This window comes from Rattus norvegicus, chromosome 4, assembly GCF_021556685.1.
Source record: "Rattus norvegicus strain SHRSP/BbbUtx chromosome 4, alternate assembly SHRSP_T2T, whole genome shotgun sequence".
NCBI lineage: Eukaryota > Metazoa > Chordata > Mammalia > Rodentia > Muridae > Rattus > Rattus norvegicus.
Window position 1 is genome coordinate 89,247,729 of NC_141537.1, and position 20,797 is coordinate 89,268,525.

Sequence of the window (20,797 nt, forward strand, 5' to 3'; positions counted from 1 at the left end):
AGGCTTGTGTGTTTATATACTTGATTTCTAGCTGGTAGCATCATTTTGGAATCTTTAGGAGGTAGATCTCAGTTAGAGGAGGTAGGTTGCTGAGATTTAGGTCTTGAGATTTTGAGTGCCCTGGTTTTTGTTCCATCTCCACTGCTAACATTTGGAAGCGAGTAACTATGATACAAGATTGCACCACATAGAGCCATAGACACAGTGCCTTCTTCACAATGAAACTGAGTTACAGTAAATTACTCCTCATTAAGTTGCTTCTTCTCAAATATTTGAGTGCATCAAAGAGAAATTGACACAGAGCCCCCTTTTCAAAGTGCTACTATGATTCCTAAATGAGATAATACACGAAGTACTTCCCATGGTTTTTTTTTTTTTTTTTTTGGTTCTTTTTTTTTAGGAGCTGAGGACGGAACCCAGGGCCTTGAGCTTGCTAGGCAAGCGCTCTACCACTGAGCTAAATCCCCAACCCCGCTTCCCATGTTTTAAAAGGTGTGAAGCCCCTATCTTGCTGTTGTTTCTTTGTTCCTTTTCTGACTTCCTTTGTTGTACTCTTTAAGCTCTGCTGGGATAAAGGGCATCTTTTTCCCCTTCAGAGGATCCCCTGCATACTAAAAAAGAGAGAGTAAACAAATTCTCATTTAATCTCACTGTGTTTGGGGTTTGATATTAAACAAAAAAATGGAGATGCAAGCAATGATTTTAAGCAGCAAAAAGAGATGAGAAATGGCTTGGGAAATCTATGAGCTGTATAAGTTTGAGTGCTGACAATGGCTTTATAAATTACACTGGTAATTGTAGTTAACCTTGCCACCTAACACATTAATAAGTAAGCCCTTTTAGACTAGTTGCTTCACAGCTTATTCTAGTAGTTTGCTTCTACTCAGAGCATTCTTTTCAGTGAGTGTTTTGTGAGTTGTCTTATGAGCGAGAGAAAGAAAGTCAATGTGATTATTTTATAGTATATCTCATTTTTAAACCTGAAAGTTAATATTTAATTGCCACTCCCCAACTTATTGATCTACTGTGCATAAAGTGACTAGGGGCTATTTTCCATAATCAAATAAAGAAGTAAAGTACAAAGAGTTTCTAGTCAATGGCAGACAGACGAATATGGTATATGGCTTATATGTGCTCTGATGTCAACCTCTAGATTCCTGAAGATGTAATATGTAATAGCAATACTAGCTAACAAGCACAACCCACAAGAGGCTTATTTAGAATAAGGATATGCTCATCCAGACTCTTCTAGACAGTTGTTTACTAACCTGATAGATTACTTTACGGTTAGTAAACCTATAAACTCGGCATGAACTCTATTACATGATTGACACATCATTTATACACAACATAGGTAACGATGCGGATCATTTCTGTTTGTCTTCCTGTCTGCCTGCCTGTCTGCCACCCTCAGGGTAAATTCAGAATCCATAAACATTTATTTAAAACATTGGTATTTTCTTCCCTCATCCTTTAACACTTCCTTTCCTTGATTGTGGCTTCTCCTCCGTGATAGTTGCTAATTTCACAAACACAACCCCTCTCCAGGCAGCCCGTTCTCCACAATCACTGATTTAGACTCATGCCTGACCACAGCCTGGGCTACATTCCTAATAAGCCTCCCTGCTTCTGCTTTTCTTTCTCTTCAGCTTGTTATCGTCAATACATGAGTCAGTCCACGTACTGTACCCAATATTGCCTAACAGCTTCACCCAGAGTCAAAGTCCTGGCAGTGACTTGCAGGATAGACGTGACATAGTTCCTGTTGCCTCTTGGATCTAATTTCCTTCTACTTTCCCCCTGACTCACTGAGGAATTAACACACACTAGCCTCTTACCACTGCTTACCAAACAGGACAGGCCTGCCTCCAACTCAAAGCCTGTGTATGTTCTTTCTTGTGTGGAACGTTATACCTCCAAGAGCTTTGAGGTTCATTCCTTTCCCCTGGTCACATGACTGTACAAGTGTCTCCAACAGTGAAAGACTTTGATCATTCATTTACTTGAATCAGTGGCATTTCCTACTTTCACTAGGCCCCACTTCTGCACTTCCTGTTTTGCATAAAACTATACTTCTTTAATATACTTCTTTAGCTTTATGCAGGGTTCACCCTCCTCTGACTGCTTTATTTTATTCAGTATAATGTTCTTTTTTCTTTTTAAATTATTTAATTATCTATTTATTTATATCCCAAATGCTGCTTCCACCCTGTCCCTGCTCACAGAGCTCTTCTCCTCTTTCCCTTCCGCTTAGCCTTTGAGAGGACAACCCCCAACATTATCCCTCTACCCTGGTGCATCAAGTCTTGCAGGATTAGCAACACCCTTTCCCACTGAGGTCAGACAGGGCAGCCTTCTGCTACATATGTGCCAGGGGGCCTCAGAGCAGCCTGTGTGTGCTCTTTGGTTGGTGGATCAGTGTCTGGGAGATCCAGATCTATGTTAGTTGATACTGTTGGTCTTCTTGTGGGGTTGCCATCTCCTCGAGGGCCTTCAATCCTTCCCCTACCCTTCCATAGGGTCACCAACCTCAGTTCAATGTTTATCTGTGGGTATCTGTATCTGTCTCAGTCAGCTGCTGGGTAGAATCTTTAAGATGGTAGCATAGTATTTTTCCCCCTATTTTTCTATTTTATACAATTAATAAAATAATCCTTGTATAAAAATTTACACAAAGTTGTTATACAGCATACAAGTTCCAAAAATGTCCTGGGTTTTTGGAACATTCAGTTTTCTAATGGTGCACTCAGATCAGTGTAACAGGCAGACGTGATGTGGCATCTCATTCTCTTTGGTAAAACTATTCTTGTTATTTACTCCTTACAGTAGTCACTCTGATATCCACTTTGTGCAGGGTCTGGGCTTCCTGGGATGTCAGAAATTAAGGCTGAATCTACAAGAGGCAAGGACTGCCCACAGTGCCCCTGGGCCCTATTTCAGAATGATCCAGTGACCTCTAACCAGGGCTCTCCAGGTCCCGTGCTGGGAAAATGGTAGAAACCAAGGCAATCTCTAAGAGAACCCGAATGGCCACACACTATGGTGTGATCAGGCCAAATTCAGTCTCCACTAAGTAGATCCCATTGGCCATCTGATGACTAGTGATGATATGAACCCCTCACCCTCTAACTTAAAAGGAGCAGCATAGCATTCTTAAGGCTCATCCAGTGATGCATGTGGCAAGGCTTCCTCCTTTCTAAAGGGGAATAATGATTAATTATTATTATGGTGTCAAAATCTTTATTTTCATTATCTATTCATGGTCATATAGGTGATTATCACAGCTTTGTTTTGTGAATTATGTTGAATAAACAAGAAACAGAATATCACATTAAGGTCTGAATTTCTATCTTTTTGAATAAAAAGCTAGAAAATTGATTTCCGTGTGATCAGGTAGTCCCTCCAACCCCCACAGTTGTCATCAATGAATTTTACATTTAAACTTTCCAGTATAGGCCCATACAAGGCATTACACTGCAAAGTACTAACACTATATTGATTTCAGATGCAGATGTCAGATAAAACATTGGTCTACACAGACAGATAATAGCTATAATTATTTCTAAGTCATTTTACATCAAATGAACAATTGACTACTAGAATTTATTAAGAACAAATGGTTTACAAATTTTCTTGCTCTAAATAACAAGGTTTATATAAAATCTTTCACAGTCTTAAAATATTTTATAATAAAGTAGAACTATTTCTCATGATCAATGTGGTCATGGAATTGTTCCTATCAGTAGGAATATTTTGACTTGATTAATGTAATTTTAGGAAACTGAAAACTATACACAAACAGGAAATTTGTCATGTCCTTGTAAGACATGCCACACACTTCTTTTTTTAATTCATTTATTTTTCCACTTTATATCCTGATTGCTGTCCCCTTGCAGTTCTTCCTTACACAGTCCCTCATCACATTCTCCCTCACCTTCTCCTCTGGGAGGGTAGAGGCCCCCTGGGTATCTCCCCACACATCAAGTCTGTGCAGGGTAATATGCATCCTCTCCCACTGAGACCATCAAGGCAGCTCAGTTAGGGACTTTAGGAATAGCCCCTGCTCCAGTTGTTGGGTAATCCACATGGAGACTGATCTGTACATCTGCTACAGGTCCAGCCCTTCTATGCTCTTTGGTTGGTGATTAGGTCTCTTAGAGCCTCCAAGGATCCAGGTTAGTTGACTCTGTTGGTCTTCCTGTGGTGAGCCTATCCACTTCTGGCCACTCAATTCTTTCCCCAACTCTTCCAAGAGAGTCCCAGCACTCCATCCCCTGTTTGACCATTAGTCTCTGCACCTGTTTTAGTTTGCTGCTGTGTAGAGCCTCTCAGAGGACAGTCATGTTAGGCTCCTGTCTGCAAGCATAACAGAGTATCATTAATAGGGATTTCTGCTCTATCCCTGTCCCTACATTTCTTGTAGTCAGGATAAATTTGGGGTTGAAAGTTTTGTGGATGGGCTGTTGTCCCTATTGCTCCAATGGGGTTTTGACCTGGCTATAGGAGGTGGCCTTTTAAAGTTCTATATCCCCACAGCCATGAGTCTCAGCTAAGGTCACCACCATTGATTAATGGGGAACCTCCCTACTCCCTAGTCTCTAGCATGTCCTTGAGATGCCTCTACCCCTACCCCTGCCAGTTGCAATTATCCATTCATTCTCCTGGCCCTCTGGATCTCTCTTCAGTCTCTTCCCTCACCTGATCCTGAAAACAACCCCATTCCCCTCTCTGTATCCTCTCCCAAACAGTTCCCTGCACTTCTCAACTTTATATGGAAAACACAAACTATCCAAGAAAGCTAAAAAACATTCCACTTGATAAAAGAACTTTTGGAGATATCACCATCCCTGACCTTAATATGCACTACAGAACAATAGAAATAAAAATTGCATGTTATTGGTATAGGAGCAGACAGGTTTATCAATGGAATTGAATTGAAGACACTGAAATAAACCCACACATTTATGGACACTTCATTTTTGACAAAGAAGTCAAAATTGTATAATGGAAAAGGGAGAACATCTTTGGCAAATGGTGCTGGTCCAACTGGATGGCAGCATGTAGAAGAATGCAATTAGATCCATATCTATCACCCTGCACAAAATTCAAATTTAAGTGGATCAAAGACCCCAATTTAAAACTGGATACTAAGTCTAATAGAACAGAAAGTAGGGAATAGCCTTGAATTCATTGGTACAGGAGACAACTTTCAGAACAGAACATAAGATCAGTTCTATGATCAACAGTTGATATGGGGCTGGAGAGATGGCTCAGCGGTTAAGAGCACCCGACTGCTCTTCCAGAGGTCATGAGTTCAATTCCCAGCAACCACATGGTGGCTCACAACCATCTGTAAAGAGATCCGATGCCCTCTTCTGGTGTATCTGAAGACAGCTACAGTGTACTTATATATAATAAATAAATAAATCTTTAAAAAAAAAATTAAAAAAAAAAACAGTTGATAAATGAAACTGAAAAACTTCTGAAAGGCCAAAGGATACTGTCTATAAGACAAAACAACAGCCTATAGTTTGGGAAAGGATCTTCACCATCCCTGCATCTGACAGAGGGATAATATCCAAAATACATAAAGAGCTCAAGAAATTAGATACCAAAACCCAAATAACCTAATTTAAAAATTGAGTACAGAGCTAAACAGAGAATTATCAGCAGAGGAGTCTTGAATGGCCAAAAAGCACTTGAACAAATGCCAAAGTCCTTAGTCATCAGGAAAATACAAATCAAAATGACCCTGAGATTCCTTCGTACAGTCAGAATGGCTAAGATCAAAAACTCAAGAGATAGCACATGCTGAAGAGGATGTGGGTAGAGTGGGACACTCTTCCACTGCTGATGAGAGTACAAACTTGTACAAACATTTTGGAAATCAACTTGACAGTTTCTCAGAAAACTGGGAATAATTCTACCTGAAGATCCAGCTATACTACTCCTGGGCATATACCCAAAATATGCCCTGGTATACCACAGAGACGCTTGTTCAACTATGGTCACAGCAGATTTTTTCATAATAGCCAGAAACTAGAAACAACTTAAATGCCCCTCAAATGAAGAATGGATAAAGAAAATATGGTAAATCTACACAATGGAATATTATTTAGCCATTTAAAAAAGACATGATTAAAATTTTAGGCGAATTGATGGAACTTGAGAATATTATCCTGGGTGAGGTACCCTGGACCCAAAAGGACATCTATGGTATGTAGTTACTTGTAAGTGGATATAAGCCATAAAGTACAGCCATAAACTACACTCCACAGACTCAAAGAAGCTAAACAAGAGGGCAGGCCCAAGTGAGGATACTTGAATCTCACTTAAAAGGGGACAAAAATAGTGATCTAGTAGTTTTAATTTGAACTTTTTGAGGTATTTCCAAAATGTGTTTCCATAGCAACTACACCATTTCACATTTCTACTAATTTCATATGCATAATACCCTGTCTCTACACTTGCAACTGGTTGCTTCTTTATATCTGGTTGATGATAGCCATGTACACAGGTAAGTATTTGTATTGCATTTCTCTGATGACTTGTGCATCATAGCTAAACTCTCATAGCTAGCATTCTCTTGGAATTTACCATAGCCAAATGACCCCATTTGTTCACTATCACATAAAATTTCATTCCGAAACCTCACGCCTCAGCCTATTTTACTCACCTGTGACCTCTGTGAGTTACACTGCCCGCCTGGACAAGATGTGTTCTGCTATTGTAATGGAGGCATGCTTATTATAAAAGTACCCAACTGCTGTATACAACAGGATTTGAGGTCTGTTCCACAGGAGGGAATTTGTATACTCTATTGTAGATCTGGTCAAAATCAAGACTGTTCCCAACCTTCATCAAAGATGCTTCTTTTTATAACACATGATAGTTAATGCAGACTTATTAATTGATGAAAATAGTAAGAACAAATTACATTTGATTGCTAATCTCTAATTGGCACATCTTTATCACCACTAGCAAGTTCAGAGAATGGAGGGCAGAAAGACCAAGAGCTGGAAGAAGAAAGGATTGATGTGGAATACTGGACATGACATGGCTGTAGCACTCATGAACTCATAGGAGCTCTTGTTACCATCCCAAGCTCTGCACAGGATAGGGCCATGTCAATATTCCAGCATGGTTTGGGGAGAGGATCCTGAGTATCATGACTCTCCGACTCTAACCTCATACCCATATTCATTAAAACAATTTTAATTAAACTCCATGGGCCACAAAACAAAAGGCATGTAAGTAGGAGGGGAACTTTCTCAGGGAAGACTGGGTTTAAGCAAGAGTGGGAGGTTGGGGTAGATTAGAGGAAGTAGATGATAAAATTACCATTTACACCTAGGAACTGTCAAAGAAGAAAGGATTTGGTGTGGGAGATGGTTCAGTGGGCAAGGGGACCTACTGTGCAAACTTGAAGACTTGAGTTTGTACCCTTAGAATTCATGTGGCCTGGCCATATGTACCTGTAACCTCAGTCAGGGTTTCAGGCAGAGACAGGCAGATTCTGGATGCTGGGAGCCCAGCCAGTCTAACCAAACAGGTGAGATGCAGGTTCAGTGAGAGACCCCAATTTTAGGGGAATAAGGCAGAGAAGAATGGTGGAAGACACTCAGCATCCATCATTGACTTCTGCATGTGAGTGCATGGTTATATACAACTTCATCCACGTGGACAGATATATGCATGCATACACACACACACACACACACACACACACACACACTATCTTTTAAAAATTACTATTAACGGGAAAAATATCAGTTCTTGGAAATATGCCAGTCATTATTAAAGTTGAATAATGGGAAATGGGAAGGTCTATTGTACTAGTCTCTCCCATTCTAATGTTTAAAATTTCCATGATAAAAATACATTGAAAGCAAGCCCGAATTCAATATACATCGTGAAAAAAAGCTAAAAATCTTATTAAAAGTCTTATTTAGTAACATGTAAACCTGACATAGGATTGGTATACTGTTAGACTAGGTAAAGAGTACTAATTAATTAAGAAACAAAATACATTCTTAAGAAAAACATAAAAAAAAAGTTGGAAAAACTCACAAGCAGAAGCATGACTAGTCAGAAATATTATGAAAGCACTGAGCCTCACTGAGTAACTCTTAAATAAATTTTAAAAGTAACACTTTGGTATCATTTAAAAATGCATTAAACATTGCCATGTGTGTGGGTGATTGCATGTATGTCTGTTTGGTGCCTGTGATGACAAGAAGAGTGTCACATACCCTGAAATTGGAGTTACAGATAGTTGTGAGCCACCATGGGAGTGTTAGGAATCACTCAAATTCTCTGAACCCTTGAGCCATCTTACTAGTTCCTAGACTCATTTAAAGTTGTTGGTATTAGTTTCTGTAAAAAAACAAAAAGCAAAACAAAACAAAAACAAAAACATAAACCAGACACTGGGTGGCTGCAGAACAACAGAAACATATTATATTATCTTTTAGTTTTAGCAGTATGAAGAACAAAACCAGCAGTGCTAGAGTTAAAAAGCAAGGCATCAGCTGGAGCAGACCTGTAATGAGCTTTCTGAAGAACTAAGTCCTCCTTCTCCTCATTTAGAGTGTAGTAGCCAGCATCCCTCAGTGTGGTTGTGTCACATGGATCTTTGATAAAGGCCAACACTTCTGTTCTCCTGCCCTGTCTTCTGTGTGTCTTTTCTTAATTAGCATTCTTTTAATAAAAACACATGTATTTGCCTTTAGTGCCAACCCAGATAATCCAGGATAGTCCTCTCACCAAAAGGTTCTAATTTTAATTGCTTCTGCAAAGAGGTGGGTTCTTTTTGTCCCCTTATATAAGCTGACATTTATTTGTTCCATTGACAAGCACCTAACTTTTTGGGCAGGTAACCTTTCAGTACTCAGGGCCCTGTACCAAAGTAACTAAAACTTTCAAGTAAAATGAGACTCTCTGATTTGCCAAACTGCCTGAGGGTTGTGCAGGAAGCTACTGGGCTGCAGCTTTTGTGTTTTCTTTTCATTCTGGGGCAGACTTTTGAGTGATGGAGTTACAGCATCATGCTTCCTTCAAAAGTAATCTCCTCCACCTTGTACTGCTGTAAGGAACACAATGCCTCATTAGGCTGCACTAGGGTGGAACCATCTCTGTGGTATGTTGATGGTAAATTATTTAGAGTAAATAGATGTAAGTTATGACTCCCCAGGAAAAGTCACATAACAGGGAGCTTCTTAAGTCACTGTGTTTGTAGAAGCTTCTTAGGAAAAAATAGGAAAGTCAATAGAACTTGTTATGTTAAAGTGATTCTTTAATAAGTGTTTCAAAGAGAAGTAACAACAGCTTTGGAACTGGTTGGAAGAGGAGGTGCTGTAGGGACAGCTGTGAGTGGAAATCTGAACTTTATGGATTCAGGACAGAAATGAGGAGAGTATTGTTAGAGAAGGGAAGGCAGTTTCAGTCTTCCATGACAGGAAACTTGGTGAAATTGCAATCTGTAGGTACATGGGGAACAGGATTTATAAGAGAATAGCTTTGCTGTACAGTTTAAAAAATTTTCAAATATCATTTTGAATTGTGCCACCTGCTTTCTTCTTGACACTGTAGTAAAGTTCATTAAAGATAAATTAGGAGAATTATTACAAAAAGAAAATAAGACCGGATTCAAAAGTCTCAGACATTAGGCATGACAACAGTCTGTGAACAAAGGTAGCTCTCACCAGGCCCAGCGTGACTATGTAGCCACTTGCTGACTTCTGTCTGGAGAACAAGAGTTCTTCTTACTGGGGTACATAGGGTTCTCCTTAGGTGACTAAATACAAGTCTCATAGATTGCCTTCCTACCGTCCTAGCATGAGCCAAAGATAGAAATGGTGTATTTAAAAGACACCTGTGGATATGTTCATTTTATAGTAGGAGTGTGGGAAAAATTCCTTGTGAAACTGACAAAAATGATAAAATTTTTGAGCAAGATAATTTGGATGATGCATTGCTTTTATCAAATTGTGAAGGATGTCTCAATTGGCAGAACCAGGAAGGAAGAATGTAAGCTATACTGGCAGGAATGAGAATGTTTTCAGGGGATATTCTCTGCCCTTTTGTCTAGCAGAGCACTGAAATAGTGGATCTCAACAAAATTGAATTTTGACCAGTGAGATGGCTCAGAAGGTAAACATTGCTGCTAAGGCAGACCATGGTAGTCCAATCCCCAGGACTCGTATTGTAGAAGAAGAAAGCTACTTCCTGTAAGTTGTCCTTTGACCTCTGCACATGCACTGTCATATGTGAGCTCACCCCCACAAATAAATAAATGCAATACAATTTTTTAATAAGAAAGAAATGGGTTGGGGGTTTAGCTCAGTTGCCTAGCAAGCACAAGGCCCTGGGTTCGGTCCCCAGCTCCGAAAAAAAAAAGAAGAAAAAAAAAAAGAAAGAAATAAGAACTTCCCTAAAAAATCTCTAACCAAGAGAAGGAGAAAGCTTAAACCCAGTGCCTACAAGAGAGAGTACTTGCCTCCGAGGGAGAGATTTCACAGTGCTGATCACTTGTCAAACTATGTTGCTGAAGAGACTTGAACTGAAACAGTGCAGGGTCAATGCCGTGCAGGGCCATGGTTGACTAGGCTGGTTTAGTTATTCATACATCTTAGCTTCTCTCCTAACTCCCAGAAGACAAAAGGTTGGTTGCTAACAGCCACATCTGGTAGCTCACATTGCCCTAAAGCTCCAATCCCAGAAGATCTTACACCCTCTTTGGGCTTACATAGGCACCATTACACAAATTGCACACACCCACATAGACGTAAAAACATATACATAAATAAAAACTGAAAAAATAGTTTTTAGAATAAAGAACTATGCCCTTCTGATCTGAACTAGTTCCCTGAGCAGACCTTCGGCACTGACTCTGCACCCAATCCCACAACACCCAGAGGAAAGCTGACTCCAGGTGCTCTAACATGCCCAGGATCACAGTGGCACCAGTTCCTTCCAGTCTGAACCTGCACCTGGAGCAGACCTTGGGAGCTGGCTCTGCACCCACTCCTACAACACCCAGAGGGAGCCCAACTGCCAGGTGCTCTGAAATGCCCAGGATCACAGGAGAGGCTACATTTACCCCCAGCACCCAGAGTAACTGGGTTCCCCTGGATCCAGGGATATAGGAACCGCCACACAGCAAGTGGCACAGGTTCCTTCTGGTCTGAACGTGGACCCTGAGCAGACCTGAGGTGCTGGCTCTGCACCCACTCTTACAACAACTAGAGGAAGCCTGACTTCCAGGTGCTCTTAAATGCCCACTTTCATCAATGGGCATATCATGGAAACAGAAACTAAATAGAGACAAAATGAAAGTAACGGAAGTTATGAAACAAATGGACTTAACAGATATTTATAGAACATTTCATCTTAAAACAAAAGAATATACCATCTTCTCAGCACCTGTTGGCACCTTCTCCAAAACTGACCATATAATCAGTCACAAAACAGGCCTCAACAGATACAAGAAGATAAAAATAATCCCATGCATCCTATCAGATCATCATGGACTAAAGCTGTTCTTCAATAACAACAAAAACAACATAAAGCCCACATACACATGGAATTTGAAAAACACTGTACTGAATGATAACTTGGTCAAGGATGAAATAAAGAAAGAAATTAAAGACATTTTAGAATTTAATGAAAATGACGGCACAACATACAAACTTATGGGACACAGTGAAAGCAGTGCTAAGAGGAAAACTCATAGCTCTGAGCGCCTCCAAAAGCACAGCAAACACTAGACGCTTGACAGCACACCTGAAAGCTCTAGAACAAAAAGAAGCAAACACACCCAAGATGAGTAGATGGCAGGAAATAATCAAACTCAGGGTTGAAATTAACCAAATAGAAACAAAAAGAATGATTTGAAGAATCAACAGAACCAGGATCTGGTTCTTTGAGAAAATCAAGAAGATAGATAAACCCGTAGCCAGACTAACCAGAGAGCACAGAAAAAAATATCCAAATTAACAAAATCCGAAATGACAAGGGAGACATAAGAACAGATTCTGAGGAAATTCAAAAAAATCATGAGATCCTACTACAAAAGCCTATAATCAATGAAACTGGAAAATCTGTATGAAATGGACAATTTTCTAGACAAATACCAAGTACCAAAATTAAATCAGGAACAGATAAACTATCTAAACCACCCCATAATTCCTAAAGAAATAGAAGCAGTCATCAAAAGTCTCCCAACCAAAAAAAGTCTAGGTCTGGATGGGTTTACTGTAGAATTCTATCAGACCTTCGAAGAAGACATAGTACCAACACTGTCCAAACTATTAAACAAAATAGAAACAGAAGGAGCACTAACCAATTCATTTTTTGAAGCCACAATTATGGTTATACCTAAATGACACAAAGACCCAAGAAACAAAGAGAACCTCTGACTAATTTCCCTCATGAATATTGTAAAATAATCAAGTAAATTCTCCCAAACCGAATCCAAGAACACATCAAAATAATCATTCATCATAGTTAAGTAGGCTTCATCCCAGGGATGCAGGGACAATTTAATATATGTAAATTCATCGACGTAATCCACTATATATAAACAAACTCAGAAGGAAAAGAATCACATGATCATTTCACTAGATGCTGAGAAAGCATTTGACAAAATTCAACACTTCTTCATGATAAAAGTCTTGAAACGATCAGGAATTCAAGGCCCATACCTAAACATAGTAAAAGCAACCAGTAGCCTACATCAAACTAAATGGAGAGAAACTTGAACTAATCTCACTAAAATCAGGGACTAGACAAGACTGCCCACTCTCTCCCTACCTATTCAATATAGTATTTGAAATTCTAGCCAGAGCAATTAAACAACAAAAGGTCAAAGGGATATAAATTGGAAAGAAGGATGTCAAAATATCATTATTGCAGTTGATATGATGGTATACTTACATGACACCAAAAATACCACCAGAGAACTTCTACAGCTGCTAAACAACTTCAGCTGGATATGTGCCTGGATATAAAATGAACTAAAACAAATCAGTAGCCTTCCTCTACTCAAAGAATAAACAGGCTGAGAAAGAAATTAGGGAAATGACACCCTTCACAATAGTCACAAATAATATAAAATACCTTGGTGTGACTCTAACCAAGCAAGGGAAAGATCTGTATGACAAAAACTACAAATCTCTGAAGAAAAAATTGAAGAACTCAGAAGATAGAAAGACCTCCCATGCTCATGGACTGGCAGGATTATTATAGTAAAAATGGCCATCATGACAAAACCATCTACAGATTCAATAAGATCCATCAAAATTCCTACTTAATTCTTCATAGAGTTAGAAAGAGCTCTTTGCAAATTCATTTGGAATAACAAAAACCCCAGGATATCAAAAACTATTCCCAACAATATAAGAACTTCTGCGGGAATCATCATCTCCATCCATAAGGTGTATTACAGAGCAATAGAGATAAAAACTGTATGGTATTGGTACAGAAACATGTTGTTAGATCAATGGCCTAGAACTGAGGACCCAGAAATGAACCCACACACCTATGGTCACTTGATCTTTGACAAAGGAGCTAAAGCCATCTAGTGGGGGGAAAAAGACAGCATTTTCAGCAAATGGTGCTAGTTCAACTAGAGGTCAACATGTAGCCAAGAACAAATTTATCCATTCTTATCTCCTTGTACAAAGCTCAAGTCCAAGTGGATCAAGGACCTCTAAATAAAACCAGATACACTGAAACTAATAGAAGGGAATGTGGGGGAGAGTTTTTTTTAACACAGTGGACAATTTCCTGAACAGAACATCAATACCATATGCCCTAAGATCTAGTATTGACAAATCAAATCTCTTAAAATTGCAAAGCTTCTGTAAGACAAAGGACACTGTCATTAGGATAAAACAACAATCAACAGATTGGGAAAAGATTTTTACCAATCCTACCCTGAGATTCCACCTCTCACTCATCAGAATGACTAAGATCAAAAACTCACATGACAGCAGATACTGAATGTGGAGAAAAAGGAACACTCCTCCATTGTTGGTGGGATTGCAGACTGGTACAACCATTCTGGAAATCAGTCTGGAGGTTCCTCAGAAAATTGGACACAGTACTATCTGAGGACCCAGCTATATCCCTCCTGGGCATATACTCACAAGGTGCTCTAACACATATCAAGGAGATGTGCTCCACTATGTTCATAGCAGCCTTATTTATAAAAGCCACAGAATGGAAAGAACCCAGATGCCCTTCAACAGAGGAATGGATACAGAAAATGTGGTACACCTACACAATGGAGTACTACTCAGCTATTAAAAACAATGACTACATGAAATTCTTAGGCAAATGAATGGGATTGGAAAATATCATCCTGAGTGAGTTAACCCAATCATAAAAGAACACATGATATGCACTCACTGATAAGTGGTTATTAGCCCAAAAGCTTGGAATACCCAAGATACAATTCAGAGACCACATGAAGCTCAAGAAGAAGGAATACCAAATTGGTTATGCTTCAGCCCTTCTTAGAAGGGGGAACAAAATACTCACAGAAGGAAATATGTGGACAAAGTGTAGAGTCTGAAGAAAGGCCGTCCAGAGACTGCCACATATGGGATTCCATCCCATATCCAGTCACCAAACCATGATACTATTACTGATATCAAGAAGTACATTCTGATAGAAATCTGATATAGCTCTTCCTGAGAGGCTTTACCAGAGCCTGACAAATATAGAGGCAGATGCATGTAGTGTATTGTTGGACTGAAAAATGGAGTTAGAGAAAGGACTGAGGCAGTTGAGGGGGTTTGCAACCCCATAGGAAGAACAACAGCATCAACTAAGCAGGCACCCCAGAGCTCCCAGGGATTAAACTGCAAACCAAAGAGTTCACATGAACTGATTCATGGCTCCGTCTGCATATGTTGCCAAGGACTGCCTTGTAAGGCAAGGATCTTGGTCCTGTGAAAGCTAGATGCTCCACTGTAGGGGAATGCTAGGGCAGGGAGGCGGGTGAGAGGATGTGGTTGGACCAGTGGGTGGAGGGATGGATTTGGGAGTTTCCTGAGGAGAAACTGGGGAGAGAGATAACATTTGAAATTAGATAAACAAAACATCCAATAAAAAAGAAGAAAAAACCCTATAAAATAGCAACAAAACAAATGAACCAACATCTCATACTAGGACCTGAAATATGGTCTTGAGGAAGTCACTGAACCACTTTCTTTTCTTCAGTGTGGGTATAGTGAGTAGTGCCTCTCATTCTTTTTTTCCCTCATTAACTTTTTATTCTTAGCTTAGTTCTACAATAAACAGAAAAGCTGATTATTGAAAAAATACCATAGCTGTTAATTTTTAAAGTGAGGTTCATTTTTTAAAGCATTACCACCATATCCTGTAATTATATCCTTTATATACAAGAAGTGTGTGCCAAGTATTTTCAAACTGTAAAGTAATTCTGATATGTAAGATACAAATGGTTGCCCTTAGGAGTTAGTTACACTTGACTACTCTCAATGCACCACAATTGGTTACATCTTTGATTTGCATTTTATTTACATAATAAAAAGCCATCCCTTTATCGTACCACCTTCTTTTGTAATTTAAAACAAAATGTCCATAGGTCTAAAGCTTTCTATAATAATTCAGTTATTTGCTTTTTGTCTTCCTTCTAAAGAGTAGAAAATATATTTGAGTTTTTTTTAATCATAAGCAAAAGCTAATATATCGTTTTAGGCAGATCAACCAAGTTGTGATACACAATTTTAAAATGAAGTTACAATTTTAAAAAATGTGTTTGTAAAGTCTATGACAAGCATATTATGTTTTTTTCAAAGAACAACCCTTTATTATGGAGATTGATTCTTTCCCTCTTACTGAAAACATGTGGTACATAATTCTAACGCCTCCCAGCATCATACAAATCAAGAACAAATTAAAATGTTTTACTATGCAAAGCTGGCCATGGTGGTACATGGCTGTGGCCCTAGAGACAGGAACATCAGGTATTCAAGGTCATCTTTAGCTACACAGGGACCTGGAGGCTGGCATGAACTACCAAGTCTCAAAAGGAAAAGCAGCAAAGGGTTTGCCATAAGCTTTTTAAATTAAATCTTCAAAGCATAAAGTATATCACCTAGCACAGGTGTGGGAAAGTACACAAGGATGATTATTTTTCAAATGTAGTCTTCCGAGTTGGGGATTTAGCTCAGCGGTAGAGCGCTTGCCTAGCGAGCGCAAGGCCCTGGGTTCGGTCCCCAGCTCCGAAAAAAAAAAAGAAAAAAAAAAGAAAAAAAAAAAAAAAAAAGAAAGTGAGCAGATCAAATGTAGTCTTCCAGGATCTAAATCGATCTTCCTTTTGTTCTAGTGGCTAGAAGGAACATAAGTTTCCATTAGGTAGGCATTCCTTAATTATGTGGTCATAGAGACCTGTAGACTGAAAGTACTTCTGATACCTTGTGATGTATACCCCAAAGGAAAACTGAGGCACTAAGAGGTTAAAAATTGAGACTGTCATTTAAAACTTGCAGAAAAAAGGATTTTGATACACTTGCTGCCTTAATAAAAATGGTATAAATAAGTTTTCATTTTCTTACAAACCACTTATGAAGCAGACAGTAAATATCCTCACTTAAAGAAAAACTGTTACAAAGGATTGTGTGTGATTAAATTAAAATCTGATTAACTGTCTGAAGAGTTGTCACACACTTTTCCACCTACATTAGACCACAAAGAATGTTGAGGCTGCCTCTGGACTCTCGGTCTGAGCCAGCCCCCACATTCTCCATCACCCCCACTTCCTACTTGCTGACCCTTGGTTCCTTTGCTCAAACGTGGCATTCTATGCCCTACTCTCCCTCTCCTGACACTGGAGAAGTCCTTGCTCTCTCCACCTGTTTTCTCACGGTGTGCTATTCCACTGCTATTTCTGCTATCTTCTCCTCTGTGTTTCCCTTCACCTTTTCCCTTGACTGCTACCATCTGCATTTTTCCAATGGTGCCATTTCCAGGAGATAGTTGAGCATCTTCACAAAAACCAGAACTTTCTAAGTGCTGAGTGGGAACACCTCCTACCTAATACTCTTCTTGTCCAAATTGCTCCACAGAATCACAGCATACTTCACTATCTGAGTCATTTGTCAGATGATGTATTCCTGAAGCATCTTCACTGGGATCTTCATTTGTAGCTTGGTGAACTCAGTATTTGCTGTCTTTTGCAAGCTCAGATCTCCAGGATTTTCCTCTTCACTGCTTCTGGCACTCCAGGAAGAATCATTAGGAATGTCACTGTATCCTGGGCAAAGCTATCTTTATAGCCATTGGTAACAATGATTTTAAAATTCTTTTTTTAATTTTTTTTTATTTTCTCATATACTTTATTGAAAGGGAGATTAATGGGTGAATTTTTTTTCGCCATGAACTGTTCTTATTTCCTACAAAATAGCAAGCTCCCATTTCATTAACTTTAGCATTTTTTTTTATTTACTAACTTGAGAATTTCTTATATACATTTCGAGTGTTATTCCCTTTCCCGGTTTCCGGGCAAACATCCCCCTAATCCCTCCTCCTCCCCTTCTTTATGGGTGCTCCCCACCCATCCTCCCCCCATTGCCGCCCTCCCCCCAACAATCTAGTTCACTGGGGGTTCAGTCTTAGCAGGACCCAGGGCTTCCCCTTCCACTGGTGCTCTTACTAGGATATTAATTGCTATCTATGAGGTCAGAGTCCAGGGTCAGTCCATGTATAGTCTTTAGGTAGTGGCTTAGTCCCCTGGAAGCTCTGGTTGCTTGGCATTGTTGTACATATGGGGTCTCGAGCCCCTTCAAGCTCTTCCAGTTCTTTCTCTGATTCCTTCAACGGGGGTCCTATTCTCAGTTCAGTGGTTTGCTGCTGGCATTCGCCTCTGTATTTGCTGAATTCTGGCTGTGTCTCTCAGGAGCGATCTACATCCGGTTCCTGTCGACCTGCACTTCTTTGCTTCATCCATCTTGTCTAATTGGATGGCTGTATATGTATGGGCCACATGTGGGGCAGGCTCTGAATGGGTGTTCCTTCTGTGTCTGTTTTAATCTTTGCCTCTCTATTCCCTGCCAAGGGTATTCTTGTTCCCCTTTTAAAGAAGGAGTGAAGCACATTTTGATCATCCGTCTTGAGTTTCATTTGTTCTATGCATCTAGGGTAATTCAAGCATTTGGGCTAATAGCCACTTATCAATGAGTGTATACCATATGTGTTTTTCTGTGATTGTGTTACCTCACTCAGGATGATATTTTCCAGTTCCAACCATCTGCCTACAAATTTCATAAAGTCATTGTTTTTGATAGCTGAGTAATACTCCATTGTGTAGATGTACCACATTTTCTGTATCCATTCCTCTGTTGAAGAGCATCTGGGTTCTTTCCAGTTTCTGGCTATTATAAATAAGGCTGCGATGAACATAGTGGAGCACGTGTCTTTTTTTATATGTTGGGGCATCTTTTTACAAAGCTTAAGTCTAAGTGGATCAAGGACCTCCACATCAAACCAGATACACTCAAACTAATAGAAGAAAAACTAGGGAAGCATCTGGAACACATGGGCACTGGAAAAAATTTCCTGAACAAAACACCAATGGCTTATGCTCTAAGATCAAGAATCGACAAATGGAATCTCATAAAATTACAAAGCTTCTGTAAGGCAAAGGACACTGTGGTTAGGACAAAACGGCAACCAACAGATTGGGAAAAGATCTTTACCAATCCTACAACAGATAGAGGCCTTATATCCAAAATATACAAAGAACTCAAGAAGTTGGACCGCAGGGAGACAAATAACCCTATTAAAATATGGGGTTCAGAGCTAAACAAAGAATTCACAGCTGAGGAATGCCAAATGGCTGAGAAACACCTAAAGAAATGTTCAACATCTTTAGTCATAAGGGAAATGCAAATCAAAACAACCCTGAGATTTCACCTCACACTAGTGAGAATGGCTAAGATCAAAAACTCAGGTGACAGCAAATGCTGGCAAGGATGTGGAGAAAGAGGAACACTCCTCCATTGTTGGTGGGATTGCAGACTGGTACAACCATTCTGGAAATCAGTCTGGAGGTTCCTCAGAAAATTGGACATTGAACTGCCTGAGGATCCAGCTATACCTCTCTTGGGCATATACCCACAAGATTTTAAAATTCTTATCTGTTTATTTCTTCATCAATTTCTTATTTTCTCATCATCACTGCCACTTCTTCTCATTTTAACTCTTCTTGGATCTCTTCTTCCTCAGACTTAGCCCCAATATCACTGCTCTCTGCTGTATCATTAACAGCTCTGGCTTTGAAGAGGTCAGAACATTACCAAGATAGATTCAGAGGTTTAGTCCATTATCAACAAGACAGGAACATGGCAGCATCCAGCCAGGCATGGTGCAGGCGGAGCTGAGAGTTTCATCTGAAGGCTGCTAGTGGAAGACTGCAGTGCCTCTCATTCTTACTCTTTAATTGACCTGTTAAAAATGCATGGCCAAGTGCCATCTAGCAATTTCCTCTGAGATAAAACATTCCACTTTTGGGGAAAGCTTACTAAGATACAGGATGTTCTCAAGCAGGTTCTCAACTTTTCTAATGTGGTGACCCTTTAATATAGTTCCTCATGTTATGGTGACCCCAACCCTAAAATTATATTATTTGCTACTTCATAACTGTAATTTTTCTACTGTTGTGAACTGTAATGTAAATATCAGATACCCTGCATATCTGATATATAGAATATCTGAAATGTGACCCCTGTGAAAGGATCAGGTCAAAACGCACTGGTTGAGAACCACTGTTCTAAAGGGGGCTAAAATATATCAACATGAGTAAAAGAAAAACTTATAACTGACTGAATTTATTAGATCTCTTTTTTCCCAAACTTATACAAGCAGTAAGAACTGCTGAGGGACACTGCCAGTCCCTCATGATGGATCATGATGGTGAATGACTCCAAGCGCTACCTTCTCCCCATTATGTCCAGATTAATGTGTATACCAATGGCTGAGTAAATGGGATCAAATAGCAGGAAGATTTATTTGGTCTTGACAATCTGAATACTTGCCCTGAAAGAGTTAAATATATGAGATTGAATGTAGAGATAAAGTAAAACATGACTATTGACGTTTTCATACCTGACAAACTGTGAGTTGCCAGATGTGTTCTATGTCAAACAGAACATACAATGCTAACTCTTCATCTTCAGAATTGGTTTTACCTCAAGGATAAAGCAGTGGTAAAATAACTTGGCAAGCAAGACACTTGTCAGCCTTATTGTTAGCTCATATTGCCAAAACTGGGTAGATACTTCGTTCTTGGTTTTGTGAGAATATAGATTATTCTTACTGCACTCAATACCTGGCTTTAACATGTGTCTTGCAGCTCTGCCACACAGTGGCAGGGTTATTCCATCTCTCATATTTTTTTTGGCCTGGTACCTCCTTTGTCCCATTAGAATAGATTGTATTGACCATCTGATTCCAGAAGAGCCCAGCTTCATCAAAACTGCATACAAACTTTAGATGTTTTCCTTTCTCTTGACCAACTTCTTCAACTCTACCTGAAATGTGACAGTAAGTTTTAGTCATTGCCAAGCATGGCCTCTAAAGTATATTTTAAAACTTACAGCCCAAAGTTATTCTTGAAATTATGTAAGTAGTTTTTGCTTGTAATAAGTAGCTTTATGATTACTCAAGGCCACAATTGGACCATTACTTTAAGGGGACCCCTTGCTTATATATTCATAAATGTTAAGTTTGCTATCAATTGAAACATTTTTCCTATTCATGTTTTCAA

General features: G+C 39.4%; 1 pseudogene; it reads right to left on the bottom strand.

Moving 5' to 3' along the window:
- Window positions 1-16,709: 16,709 nt before the first annotated feature.
- Acbd5-ps1 (acyl-CoA binding domain containing 5, pseudogene 1) lies at window positions 16,710-19,326 on the bottom strand (annotated as a pseudogene).
- Window positions 19,327-20,797: the final 1,471 nt, after the last annotated feature.